At 48.4% G+C, this 13,253-nt stretch overlaps 1 protein-coding gene across 3 annotated transcripts in view; it reads left to right on the top strand.

Moving 5' to 3' along the window:
- Window positions 1–13,253, top strand: part of TUSC3 (tumor suppressor candidate 3) — a 1,466,371-nt gene that overhangs the window by 438,929 nt on the left and 1,014,189 nt on the right. The gene's annotated exons all lie outside the window — the stretch shown is intronic.

The raw sequence follows: 13,253 nt of genomic DNA, 5'->3' as shown, positions 1-13,253 counted from the left end.
CCACTACGGCCCCTCGCGGCGGGATGCCTGGCTTTCACCTTGTGGATACCCTGCCGGGGTATCTCACAGGGGAATACCAGGACGGGTTCCCTAAGCAAGCGCCTTGATGCCTTCGGGTGATACGTGCGCTATATAAGTCGCAATACATTTACATCTAAAAACATGCCAGCAACGGAACCACTTGCGCTGTTTTTATATAAACTTTGTTAATGCAGGCCCAATAGCATGTCTTGAACACTCTCGAGTCTGTTATGCAAATTGCAGTAGGGTCAGTCCAGAGCCTTTGTAGCCCCAGCTTTCCCATCCATACGCGGACAAATGTTACCCAAGTAAGCATCCTGGCCCCTGGGATTTTTAATAATTCTGCTAGAGAATCCTTATAGTCTCCTAACTCTGGTGTAGCCCAAAGGTGAACCCAATAAACTACTAATTTTAATACAGCCACATCCCCAAACTGAAATATTATGTGATGAGGTGTGAACTGGCTGGAACAGAAAGCAGTTTCCTAACAAAGTTAGCAAAGTTATTTTCTGCTGTAGCTAAAAGATGAGTGTTAATATACCCCAGATTTTGACACCATAGATTGCAGCACATTGGACCTTAGCGCCATAAATATGTGGAGAAGTGTGGCTCAATGGTTAGAGCGGCAGACCCTGATGCAGAGGTCTAGCCCGGGACCAGGGTTCAATTCCCCGTCTCGGCGGGTCTTGGGCTCAAAATTCCACGGACCTGATAATTCTCCCCTCGGTGCCTATTCGAATCATGGAGTCCCACTCTGCAACTCTGGGCAATAGCTTGCTTAATCTCCACAACGGCCCCCACAACGCTAAGGATGCCTGGCCTCCACCTTGGGAGTGCCCAGGAGTGGACACCTCACAGGGAAAGCCAGGATGGGTTCCACAGCGGTATTCGTACAAGCGCCTTGAGACCCTTGCGGTTGAGTAGCGCGCTATACAAGTATCAATTTTACAATATCCAAAATTCGCGAGACTACATGTGATGTCAATTGCCTGTTCTAATAGCATTTGATCTATGCTCAATTACATGGGAACTTTTTTTTGATTATCCTAACCACTTGAAATTCTCCATGAGTCTAACCCCTAGGTAATCAAAACGATCTACCCTTTCTAGTACCTCACTGCCAACGTGAATGAGTGAGTTTCTACTTGTTCCCTTACCCTGCACCATGTATTTGTTTTTTTTTTACATTTAGTTCCAAGCCCCTAGACCTACAAAACCTAAAATGTATCTATTAAAATGTTAAGCCCCATAGACTTCTTAGAAATGAGGAGAGAATCATCTGCAAGTAGAAGGATGGGTACCTTCTATTGTTCAATACAGAAGAGTCATTTTTACAGTTTTCTAGTCCATCTACGATATCATTCTTATATAATGACTACAGTGTTGGAGCGAGAACACATCCTTGGCGTTCACCACGCTCAATTGGGATGCATTCAGTCTGTTCTCCATTTGTGCAACTCATGGGAGTCCACTTAAACTGTGACTATAGGCCTGCTATTGCAGCCTGAGTGGGTTGGTGCTTGCACCGCTCACGACAGATGTGTTTCCTTATATCTGAGGTTGCTGCACTTAAAACCTGTAAGTCACCACTATGGGAGGCTCTTGAGTCCTTAGGGTAGGGTGCTTGGTTATAAGTGAGAGGGTACTACTACCTAAAGTTCAAGTTCAAGTTCAAAAATTTGTATAGCGCGCTACTCACCCAGAGGGTCTCAAGGCGATTGAGGGAGGGGGTACTTTACTGATCGAATATTCAAGTTTTTAGTTGCTTTCTGAAGGAGAGGTGGTTCTGTGTAAGGCGGAGGTGGGTGGGGAGAGAATTCCAGGTTTTGGCCGCTAAGTAGGAGAAGGATCTTCCCCCCATGGTGGATCTATGGATGCGCGGAATTGCGGCGAGGGCTTGATTGGACGAACGTAGTTGGCGGGTCGGGGTGTAAAAGGACAGGCGCGTGTTGAGGCATTCGGGTCCTAGGTCGTAGAGGGCTTTGTGTGCGTGGGTGAGGAAACGGAACGTTATTCTCTTGTTGACGGGGAGCCAGTGGAGGTCTTTCAGATGACCGGAAATGTGAGCTTGGCGGGGGATGTCTAGTATGAGTCTGGCTGAGGCGTTTTGGATGCGTTGGAGTTTTTTCTGGAGTCTGGCTGTGGTTCCGGCGTAAAGGGTGTTTCCGTAATCCAGTCTGCTTGTGACCAGTGCGTGGGTGACCGTTTTTCTTGTTTCGGTGGGGATCCAACGGAAGATTTTTTTGAGCATGCGTAGGATGTTGAAGCATGATGATGAGATGGCATTGACTTGTCTGGTCATCGAGAGGGAGGAGTCTAGGATGAAGCCTAGGTTACGTGCGTGGTCCGTTGGTGTAGGTGCGGTTCCCAGGGCCGGTGGCCACCATGAGTCGTCCCAAGCAGAGGGGTATGAGCCTAAGATGAGGGCTTCCGTTTTGTCCGAGTTCAGTTTTAAACGGCTGTTTTTCATCCACTCGGCTACATCTTTCATTCCTTCGTGTAAGTTGGTTTTGGCGGTGTTTGGGTCTTTGGTGAGGGAGAGGATCAGCTGGGTGTCGTCTGCGTAGGAGATGATGTTGAGGTTGTGTTGGCGCGCGATGGGTGCGAGGGGACTCATGTATACGTTGAAGAGGGTGGGACTGAGTGATGATCCTTGTGGTACGCCACAGATGAATTCGGTGGCCTCTGATCTAAAAGGGGGGAGGCGGACTCTCTGGGTTCTTCCGGTGAGGAATGAGATGATCCAGTCCAATGCTTTTCCTTGTATTCCGACGTTGCTGAGGCGTTGTATGAGGGTGCTATGACAGACTGTGTCGAAGGCTGCAGAGAGGTCAAGTAGGATGAGGGCAACTGTTTCTCCGTTGTCCAGTAATGTTCGAATGTCGTCTGTTGATGCGATGAGGGCGGTTTTGGTGCTGTGTTTGGCTCGGAATCCGGACTGTGATGGGTCGAGGGATTTGTTGGATTCGAGGAAGGCGGAGAGCTGACTGTTGACAGCTTTCTCAATGACTTTGGCAGGGAATGGGAGGAGCGAGATGGGACGGTAGTTCTTAAGTTCAGTGGGGTCTGCTGTGGGTTTCTTCGTAAGGGCGCTGAGTTCGGCATGTTTCCAGCTTTCCGGGAAGGTAGCGGAGTTGAGGGAGCAGTTGATGACGTCTCGTAGATGGGGTGCGATAATGGAGTCTGCTTTGTTGAAAATGTGGTGGGGACATGGGTTGGTTGGCGATCCTGAGTGGATGGAGTTCATCAGGTGGATGGTGTCTTCAGTGGTGATTGGGTTCCAGGCGCAAAGGTTGTTAGAGGGGGGTTTAGGTTCGGAGGTGGGTGGAGTGGACTGGTCTCCCGACTGGTTTTCAAAGCTGTTATGTATGTCTGCGATTTTGTTGTGGAAGAATGATGCTAGGGAGTCGCAGAGGTCTTGGGAGGGAGTGATGTCGTTGGTGCCGGCGGTGGGGTTGGTAAATTCTTTGACGATGTTGAATAGTTCCTTGCTGTTGTGGGCGTTGTTGTCAAGTCGATCCTTGAATGCTGATTTCTTGGTGGATCGGATCAGTTGGTGGTGTTTGCGGGTGGCGTTCTTGAAGGTAGTCAGGTTGTCAGTGGTAGGGTTTTTTCTCCAGGCTTTCTCGAGGGTGCGACAGAACTTCTTGGATTTCTTAAGGTCATCGTTGAACCAGGGGGCTTTTTTGCTACCTTGCTTGATTTGATGGTTTTTCAAGGGTGCTAGTTCGTCGGTGCTGTGGGTGATTCATTGTGTGAGGTTGGTGGCTGCTTGGTTTGGGTCCGATGGTTTGGCAGGAGGGTTTTGGTGAAGCGCTGGTCGGTGGTAATTTTGTTCCAGTTTCTTCGGGGAATTGGTTGTGGGAGGTTGTGGGTCGTGGTCTTTTTGTAGTTGAAGTGAACGCAGCTGTGGCCCGTCCAATGGAGAGCTGTGGTGTGGTTGAAGGAGATGTGTTTGCTGGAGGTGAAGATTGGGTTGAGCGTGTGACCGGCATAGTGGGTGGGGGTATCAACAAGTTGTTCGAGTCCGAGGTTGGCCAGGTTGTCCAGAAGGGTGGTGGTGTTGCTGTCGATTTTCTTTTCCAGGTGGAAGTTGAGGTCTCCCAGTAGAATGTAGTCCTCGGAGGGGAGGGCGTGTGGGCTGATGAAGTCAGTGATGTCTTCGCTGAATTGTGTGCGGGGTCCTGTAGATGAGGGTGCCTCTGAGTGTGGTCTTGGGGTCGGTGTGGATCTGGAAGTGAAGGTGTTCGGCGGCTGCGAGGTTATCGTCGGAACTGGTCGTGATGCGGATGGTGTTCTTATGGACGATGGCGATGCCTCCTCCTGTTTGGTTGGTGCGGTCCTTTCGGATGATCTTTTAGCCGTCCGGGATGGCTATGGCGATGTCGGGAGCTGATGAGGTGTTCATCCAGGTTTCTGTAAGAAAGGCGACGTCCGGCGATGTAGTGTCGAGTAGGTTCCAAAGGTCAATGGCGTGTTTGTGGACCGAACGGGTGTTGAGCAGGATGCATTTCAGGTGGTTAGTGTCGGAGCTCTGTTTGGAGTTTGTGGATTTGGTGTGGGTTCTGATGCAGTCGAACTTGCAGGAGCGGCAGGTGAAGGGTCCATGGGTAGGACCTGGGGCGGCTTGGTAGCAGTTTGGGAGTCGGCCGGGGTTAAGAGCTGAGAGGGTTGCGGCGTCGTACGTTATGCGGGTGGAGTGGATTTTGCGGGGACCAGGGGGTCTGGCGCTGGGCGCACCTTCGGCACGCATGGGGCGCGTCCGCTGCGCGCAAAGGCATCTGTCATAAGTGGTTAGTGGAGGGGGAGGGGTGAGGGAGGAGCAGCTGGGAGGCGGGAGTGGGGTGGAGAGACGGGCTGGAGGCACAACAACAAAATGGCAGCAACAACAAAAGCCAAACAGGACGAGATTGGGGCACGATGTGAAATATAGCTAAGGGCAGTGTCACCGGCACAATCAGGCACTAATTAATATTAGCAAGCAGTGCAGCGCTACGATAATACACAGGCACAACTAATTTCAAAGCAATGCGAGCAGTGCACAATTACTTCTTGGCCGCAGTGAGTGAAAAAAGCGCTACAATACAGAGCGGACACAAAATAATAACAAGGCAATTAATTACAAGGCAATGCACAAGATCGTTTTTTGCAAGCAGTGGTGGAAAAGCGCTACGATACCCAGGAGACCAGGGAGGAGTGACCGCTTCTGAACGGGTCAGGAAGTTATGCAGTTCCTCAATTGTACGAACCACAGAGACAAGTGTAGGGAATCCCTGATTATGTGTGCAAATTAAGTAGATTAGAGCGAGAGGAAGGGAATACTTCCTGTCGGAACTAGTGTCCTCACACACCCAGCCAGCTAGATGTCATTCTTCATCATATAGACCTGCTCCTCGTCGGGTCGGCGCTGCAATATCCAATGGGCACCCATGAAGTGGCTCCTTAGCGGGGATCTTTTGTTCCTTGCCGTATGGTGCAGTGGGTGGGAGGGGTCTAGATGGTGTAGATGTATTGGAAAAGTGACTAAAACAGGTAGGATAGTCCAAATAAGACTTTTATTCAGGCTGGCTATCCACCTATTTAAAAACAATAGGAGTGGCAGCTCTCTGACATAATGGTTCACTTTAGCTATGCTCTACTCTAGAGGTCGACATGTTTCATGCCTGTTGGTAAGTATGATCCGTGGCAATTCTTCAGGACCTAGTGAATGAACTATCTACACAAAGAGTATGTATCCTATCTACCACATATCAAAACTGCGAGCAATATGTCCTTCAGTATCGCAAAGTGCCCTAAGAAAAGGGGATACAGAATGGAATCACAACTGTATCAATAGTATATAGGTCACTGTATAGCCATTGCTCTCTCTATTCATGTCTACCCCTACTCGTGAACATAATTGCAATTTCAGTGGTACATGATATTACTGTGAGAGTCAATCCATCATTCACAAGCAATTAGATGGGTTAACTATCTTAAAAACAGAAGACTGTTTTAAAAAGGCATAGCAGGGAATCACTTATAAAAACCACAATAGTTGTCTGAGTGGATATAACTATCAATCCACTCACCTATCTGTGGTGAAAGTATCACTCCATGAGGTGTCCGGCGGTTAATCGAGACACCTGGGTCATGGTATCCTAGAAAACGTGAAAGGCAAGAGTGAGGCCAACATGATAACTTTGGCAAAGTTGTCAACTTACCCCCGCACAAATCGCCTGCCTCAGTGTTAGCTAGTGGGGAGCAAGCGCATCTGTCAACAATCCCTGGTTGTATCTCCCAGCTGCACCGGGGAGCAAATCCATGTGATACTTGGTTGCTACACACTGAACCCGTATAACAGCTGAAGGCCCCCTCTCTCAGGTAGTCAGCCTCCCTGATATCGGTATGCGTGTCTTATACCAACATCCCAACATACACCCTCCAATTTATTGTTTGATGCAAAGGAGTGGCGGTTACCATGTGGCGAGCTCATCCCATCAAAACCCCATTCTGCAGAAATGCTCTGTCACAGGGCTGGACAATGTCGGCTAGCTGTTGTTACTCACCAGTCTACTGGGCTGATTCAACCAACCCCTCTCCGCCGGTGCTGGAAAAGTGACAAGCTGCCCAGCCTTGGCGCGGAAGTACTTTCCGGCATCTCGTGTGGGGAGGGGGCGGCTAACGGATCGCACGAGGACCACGAGAATGGTTAAGTATGGAACAGCTCAACTGATGGTGGTAAACTTGGCGGCTATCTTACAGAGTAGTCAAAGGCGTAGAACAGTTCTATGTATTAAACTATTCAGGAACTAGAATTGTATTGAATCCTTCTTATACCCCGACTAGACCTATTGTCTCATATATGATGGTACATCGGCCCGGCTCATGAACATTGTGTGGCAACCACTAAAAGGTCAACATTAAAATCAACACAGTATCATGCTCATATGTGGAAGTTAATATTGCGCGATCTATCGTCCAAGCGGGCTCCAAACATTTATCTTAGATCGCATGCACCACTCCGCCACCCCAGTCAGTCAGTCAGGCATGCGAAGTGACAATTGCATCAAGCTGGAAGTGCAGTTCCAGGGGTGCAGGGGGTACGTAATCCCATCCTCTCATTACAGTGTGTTAGCAATGGACTTACTTCGGGATACCCTGACATTGGGAGGTTATCTGTCAGCTAGGGAAGCCCAAGGTATCTCATCATTAAGGCCATACTGATCAGTCTACAGACGGTGTACCCAGTATAGTGCCTGTTGTGTGATTTTAGGGTGGGCTTCAAGAACCAGCCACTGTAGGGACTCCTGTAGGGACTCCGGGGTATGTTTCAGTTCTTTATAGTGGGTGTACATCTTAGTAGTGACGCTCAGGCTTCTTATGTTGCTCTTGTGTTCGGTGATGCGTGTTCTAACCGCCCTCATGGTTATCCCTACATATTTTTTATTGCAGGGGCACACGCCCATGTATATACAGTGGGATGTGTTGTTTTAATTTCGAAGTGAATGTGTCCGAGAGCGATATCTCTTTAGTGGCTCTTGTTTGTTCACAGACCGAACAGGAATCACATGGATGGTGCCCTGTGACTGGAGGGAGACCCCCGGAGTGTTCTTTGGAATGTAATGTTCTCAGTCTTAGGTCTTGTGTGTACTAGGATATCTTTCAAATGTTTTGTTCTTTTGAAGGCAAACCTGGGTGTGGGTATGTCCAGGTCTCCAGTGTTCAGGATACCCCAGTGTTTCTTAATTATCCCTTTAATAAGTGTGGAGTCTGGAGTGAATGATGTGACACGTCAGGGTGCCTGTATGTACTTTTGATGTTATTTGTAGTAGTGACTTCCTGGGGTTACTCAATGCCCTCTTAAAGGAGTTCCTGGCATGATGTTCAGGATAACCCTTTTGTCTTAGATTGTACTCCAGTCCTTTAGCCTCAGTTCTGAAGTCTGTGAGGGTACTACAGTTTCCCCTGATACTGACGAACTGCCCAAAGGGTAGGTTGTCTTTGAGGGCCCCGAGGTGATGATTACTATACAGTAGCAGACTATTTCTGTCTGTTAGGACACCCCTACAAACCCCAGAGATGATGAGGCAATTATCCAAGCTTTGTAAGTATGGTCAGCCATTTTAATACATATAGTGGACATCAGCCAATACGAGATATTTAACTATATAGGGGCTGTACTGAAACAGGTCATGTTTGGAATTAAACATTTTAGAATCATACCCCAACACTGATTCCACTGTTGGAAGTATGATGATGCGTACAGGGGGCTCAATTGGAGTACCCCCCTGTGCACCCAGTAACAGCCTTTCGGGGTCTGACAGCAAGCTAGTACTGCTGACCACCACAGATACAATTCTGCCCTCCTCCTGATGAGCCAAGCTTGAGCAAAGGAAGGTAATACAATAGGTGTCCTGTCACCGGGAGGTGTGACCACCTTCCAGATAGGACTTAATGATTTTGAATTGGGTGGGGCGCTTGCCAGCACCATTAGACTGCCCTCCTTGCATATTCCAGTGTTTGCCAGTTCAGGGAGCCCTTTCTCCTGCTATGGCGCAAAACTGGTCAAAGGCCATGGGAGTACCCTCCCCTCTGTCCAGCTCCTCCTCTGGGAGGGACCCCTGAGTCGTTCCAACCCTTTTCCTAGGATACCTAATGGCTTACTTGTGGGTTGTTCCTTAGAGTCATCATGGGACAAGACTCAAACATGAAATCACGTCCATCTGGACACTTGGACTTCGGCTGAAACCGAGACTGCATCAACAAAGACTCCTGCTGCTCCTGGTCTCGCTGTTCTGCAAGTCGTCTGTATCTGTGCTTTTTCCAGGATCTTCAACAGACCTGTGGACATCAAGGACAACCAAAGTGAACTCCCTTGGAGTGAAGGAGTCACTCCCCTGCATCTGCAGGCACCCCAACGAAGCTAAGTGGTCTGCTGCTCCTGACGTCACACGGAATTGGAAAGGCTCAGCAACACAGGTGGTGATTCTGCAACTTCCTCGGGGCCTGACCTGTCCTTGCTGAAATTTTGAAGGCCGTATCCCTCATCTGAACCATTGGGACTGAACCCCTGTGCAAAGCATCAGGTTGCCATTACCAAGGTTTCTTGGCTCTGCACTCCAGAAATCTTCAGGCTACAAGAAGCACAAGCTTCCAGCCTCTCTTCCTGCCAAGTACAGCATCCTCATTGCCTCCTCGGTACTGTGTGCTTTCCTTCTTGGTGAGCTGTTTGAGGTCCTCTTGTGACTCCTATGCCTTTGGCCTGTGGGTCCTGCTGATGGTCTTCTTCTACTCTAGTGAGCTTCCCCGCTCGATCCTGCCCTGACTCTCCTGTTGTTGGTGTATCCCTTGGACCTTGTTGGTCCCAACGTTCCTTCTTCTTTGTTCTCCACACCAGCTACGGCTACCACGGCTTGTTGGTGCTCCCGCCAGACACCGACCCCCTGGTCACTGACATCGGACAGCTCATGCAGGACTTCCTCAGAATCACCTGGTCTTCACAGCTGCAGTGACAAGGTCACCGTCGACTCGTCTAAACCGTACAACATTGTTGGGAACTGCTCTTCCGTGCCTCCTGGTCACTCCTGAGTAGCATAGACTCTGTCCCCTCTGCTTGCAGGTTCTTCACTTCCAGAATCCACTCTTTTATTGCACCAGACATCTTCACCTTCTCCTCCTGCTGCACTTTTTTCCGAATCATCCATTGTAGTCTACGGAGGTTTCCAGTGTCTCCTCACCCCTAAGCACCTGGCTTCCCTTATGTAGGTGTCCTGGTCTCCTGGGCATTCACGGGCAGGGTGGCTTTCCAACCTTCCATCCTCCAAGGCAATACTTTTGGTCCTCTGGGAAGAATCCTTCTTTTTCCAAAAAGGCAACTGTGACTTCTCCTTTGACTTCCATTGGGCACACAGCTGTGTTTCAGTCTGCACACAGCCTCTATAGGGTTCCTTGGTACTTACCTTGGGTGGGTCCTTGTGTCCCTGGCTCCTCTGGATCTTCTGGTCCAAGCTCAGTCCTCTCCTACAGTACACATTTCTTTAATATATGGTTTGGTCTCGTCCTGGAGACCACAGTATTTTTTGCTACTTACCTTATTGCAATTGAAGTAATGTTGTGTATGTGTGTTGCTAGCTCTGGGTAGGAGATATAGCTATGAGTTAGTGAGCGTTGTGTAATAAATAGACATATTTTTATATATACACTATATGGTTTAACCTACACACATGATTAAACTGGTAAAACAAGCTGCTTAACACTACTTCAAGGTAGGTTTGAAGGCTGTTCTCCACAGCTACCACTTTGAGAGCTTTCTAAAATCACCACAAGGGTTGCCTTGATTAGTCCAAAGTGTAAACACTTAAATAAGGGTGCACCATATACTAAGTCAGCCTCCTACAGCCCCCTACAGTAGCGTTTGGCAGCAACAGTCTTAAAGGTAATGAACCATCTTATTTAGTTGTTGAATGTGAAGCTTTGGCTTGCTGGTGGAGTGTTAATTGTTTTTTACATTCTTTGCAGGAATTGGAATTTGTAGTAAGAGTAGATCACACGCCTTTGGTAGATATGTTTACCACCCAGGGTGCCGGTAGAGCCACTTCTAGAATAGACAAGTGACAATTCAGGTTACAAGAGTTTTGTGATGACATACAGTACTGTCCTGATATTAAAAACATTATTGCAGATTGTCCTTCAAGGTTGCTGTAGAAAAGATAAATCCAATCACAACCAGGTAACCTAGGGTTTGATAAAAGTGGATTCATTCACTCCTATAGACAGTATAAGAGAGCATCCAATCCACCTAAAGATCTTACTCACAACTGCCTCTTTGAAATTATGCACATTCTAGTATGCTTGTAGACTAGGGTGCTACATGACTCTAAAAGAGATATCATCATAAGATATACCACAGTTGCCTTGGATGTATTGTCAAGAAGATCATGAGGTGACTGTCAAAGAAGAGGAAGATATTGTGATTACTGAGTTGTTGTGCGTTACTAACAAAGCTTTCTCAGAATCAGAGTGGTCAACAGCTTTGAGACAAGATGCTACCCTTGGAAAAGTGATGGATTATGTGAGCAAGGGTTGGCCGAGAATGAAGCTTCCTGATTCGTTGGTGGACGCTCGTCAACATATTGAGTCTGGAGTGAGGGGATGACGATCGATGGCTGAGGTGCCGACACTCCGCCTGCGATGTCAGGACACGCCGCTCTAAAGACCGGGATCGCGTAATGGCAGCTGTTTTTCCTGATGGTTTTCAGGTGCTGTTTTCGGCCGCAACCAGCATGGTAGCGGAGCCTGCTTTATCCCCTCTGCTCTTCGGATCATCAGTGCTGCCCAGGACTAGGAGGGAGAGAAGATTGATTGCAAACCTGCTGTGGCCTCCAAGTGCATGCACTCTGCTTGCTTGCCTGCAGGGATTGATTGTGCTACCCGTTAGAGGGTCGCTGAGTAGGGTCACAATAGAACCTTATTTTGTTTCAGGGTCATCAGCGCACTGCAAGATTGTGGATAATTCAAGTGAGATACATCTGGGAGATCAATAACATTCTGGACTTGGGGTGTGGGTGAAAAATGTGAAGCCACTCTAAGGTCTCTGGTTCTGCAGTAACAACCCACTTTAATGTACCTGACCCAAACCAACGGGCTAAGAAACGAGTCATCCGCACTGCCTGGGCCCATAAGAATTACACCTTGAAGAAGTGAACGTGTCAGTGAGGTCCAGCACCTGCCGGTGGGTGCTTTGGAGGCGGTCTCTTTGAGCGGCATACAGAGGGTCAGTAGCCCGGAATCTGTGTTAGTTCTACCTACCCAGACCTTAATGCAAAAGTCAGCGGAGGCTATCCTGGAACCAGAGGCTACTTTTCTAAAAACCAAAGAAGTCCTGGAATACCCTCTCTTCATGAAGGTTAAATCGGGTCTGGGGTCAGGTGTATGCTCTGGGGCTGATTCGCTTGGGAAGCCCCAACCCCCACAGTCCCCTGCAACCATCGGGGCCACAGCATTTGTCCCCTGTTCTCCCCCCCAGCTGGCAATTTGATGCTATTCCAACGCTTGACATCTCCTACCAAGTCAGCAACAAACCTGTGATCACTTGGTACTGAACAGGAGGACCCAGTAAGGGGATAGTTGCAACAACACAACCTGGTTGGTCCAAGCAATTAGACTCTGCAAGGGGATCTCCCTTCCACAATGGAGAAGTGTGGCTCAATGGTTAGAGCGGCAGTCCCTGATGCAGAGTTCTGGCCCGGGACCAGGGTTCAATTCCTGCCTTGGCTGGTCTCGGCAGATCTTTGGCTTATAATTCCTCGGACCGGATTTCTCGCCTCGGTGCCTACTCTAAGCATGGGTCCCACGCTGCAACTCTGGGCAATAGCTTGCTTAGTCTCCACAACGGCCCCCTACAGCGCTAGGGATGCCTGGTTGCACCCTGGGGATGCCCAGGAGTGGACATTTCACGGGGAAAAACCAGGAAGGGTTCCCTAGCGGTATGAGTACAGCGCCAGGACACTCAGGAGTATCAGTGCGCTTTACAAGTATGTCTACATTTACATTTACATTTACAATGCAATGGGACACCAAGACGTTGTTGAAGGCAATAAGGGACTTAAAAGCCTCACAAACCACCGAAATCGCAGCCCTACATGCACGACTTTCTAAGATCGAGTAGACAGTGGACCAGATCCCGGAGAGCTTAAAAGAAGCAGAAGTAAGGATCTCTCAACTAGAGGATCAGGTAATTAGTCTACAGGAGAAGGGGCCACCTTCCAGAAACAGAAATCCTCAATTAAATACAAGTTGGAGGAACTGGAAAATTACTCAAGACACGCAAATCTGTTGGAGGTCTTATAAAATGTTATCACATTTTCATCTGAGTGCTACTTCCCATGAGTTTGGAACCTGGGATATTATTTTTAGCCCTGGAAGAGCCAAACACCAGGGAGGAAAATGGGACACTACAAAATTCCAATCTTCTTCAGAAGATCTGTTGTCGGCATTCATTTCGAGTGAAAGTTTTATCACTTGACTTGCAGAAACTCTCAACACAGGAAGTTGGTTTCCCAGCATCACTGGGCCTCAATATTGAAAGAAATAGAATCTTCTTGTGAATTGTAACGCTCCACGAAGTGTAGAAAAAAACACTTAAGTATAATATTAACAACATTCAGTTTTGAGTGCTGAAAGGTGGTAAATGCCCCCAGCCTCGGGTAAAAGAAAATGTTTTTTTCCCCACGGATGTGTCAAGAGCTTTA

Source organism: Lissotriton helveticus, chromosome 2_2 (assembly GCF_964261635.1).
Source record: "Lissotriton helveticus chromosome 2_2, aLisHel1.1, whole genome shotgun sequence".
Classification (NCBI taxonomy): Eukaryota; Metazoa; Chordata; class Amphibia; order Caudata; family Salamandridae; genus Lissotriton; species Lissotriton helveticus.
Note: the sequence above shows the minus strand (reverse complement) of the source record. Positions and strands in the feature narration are given on the sequence as shown.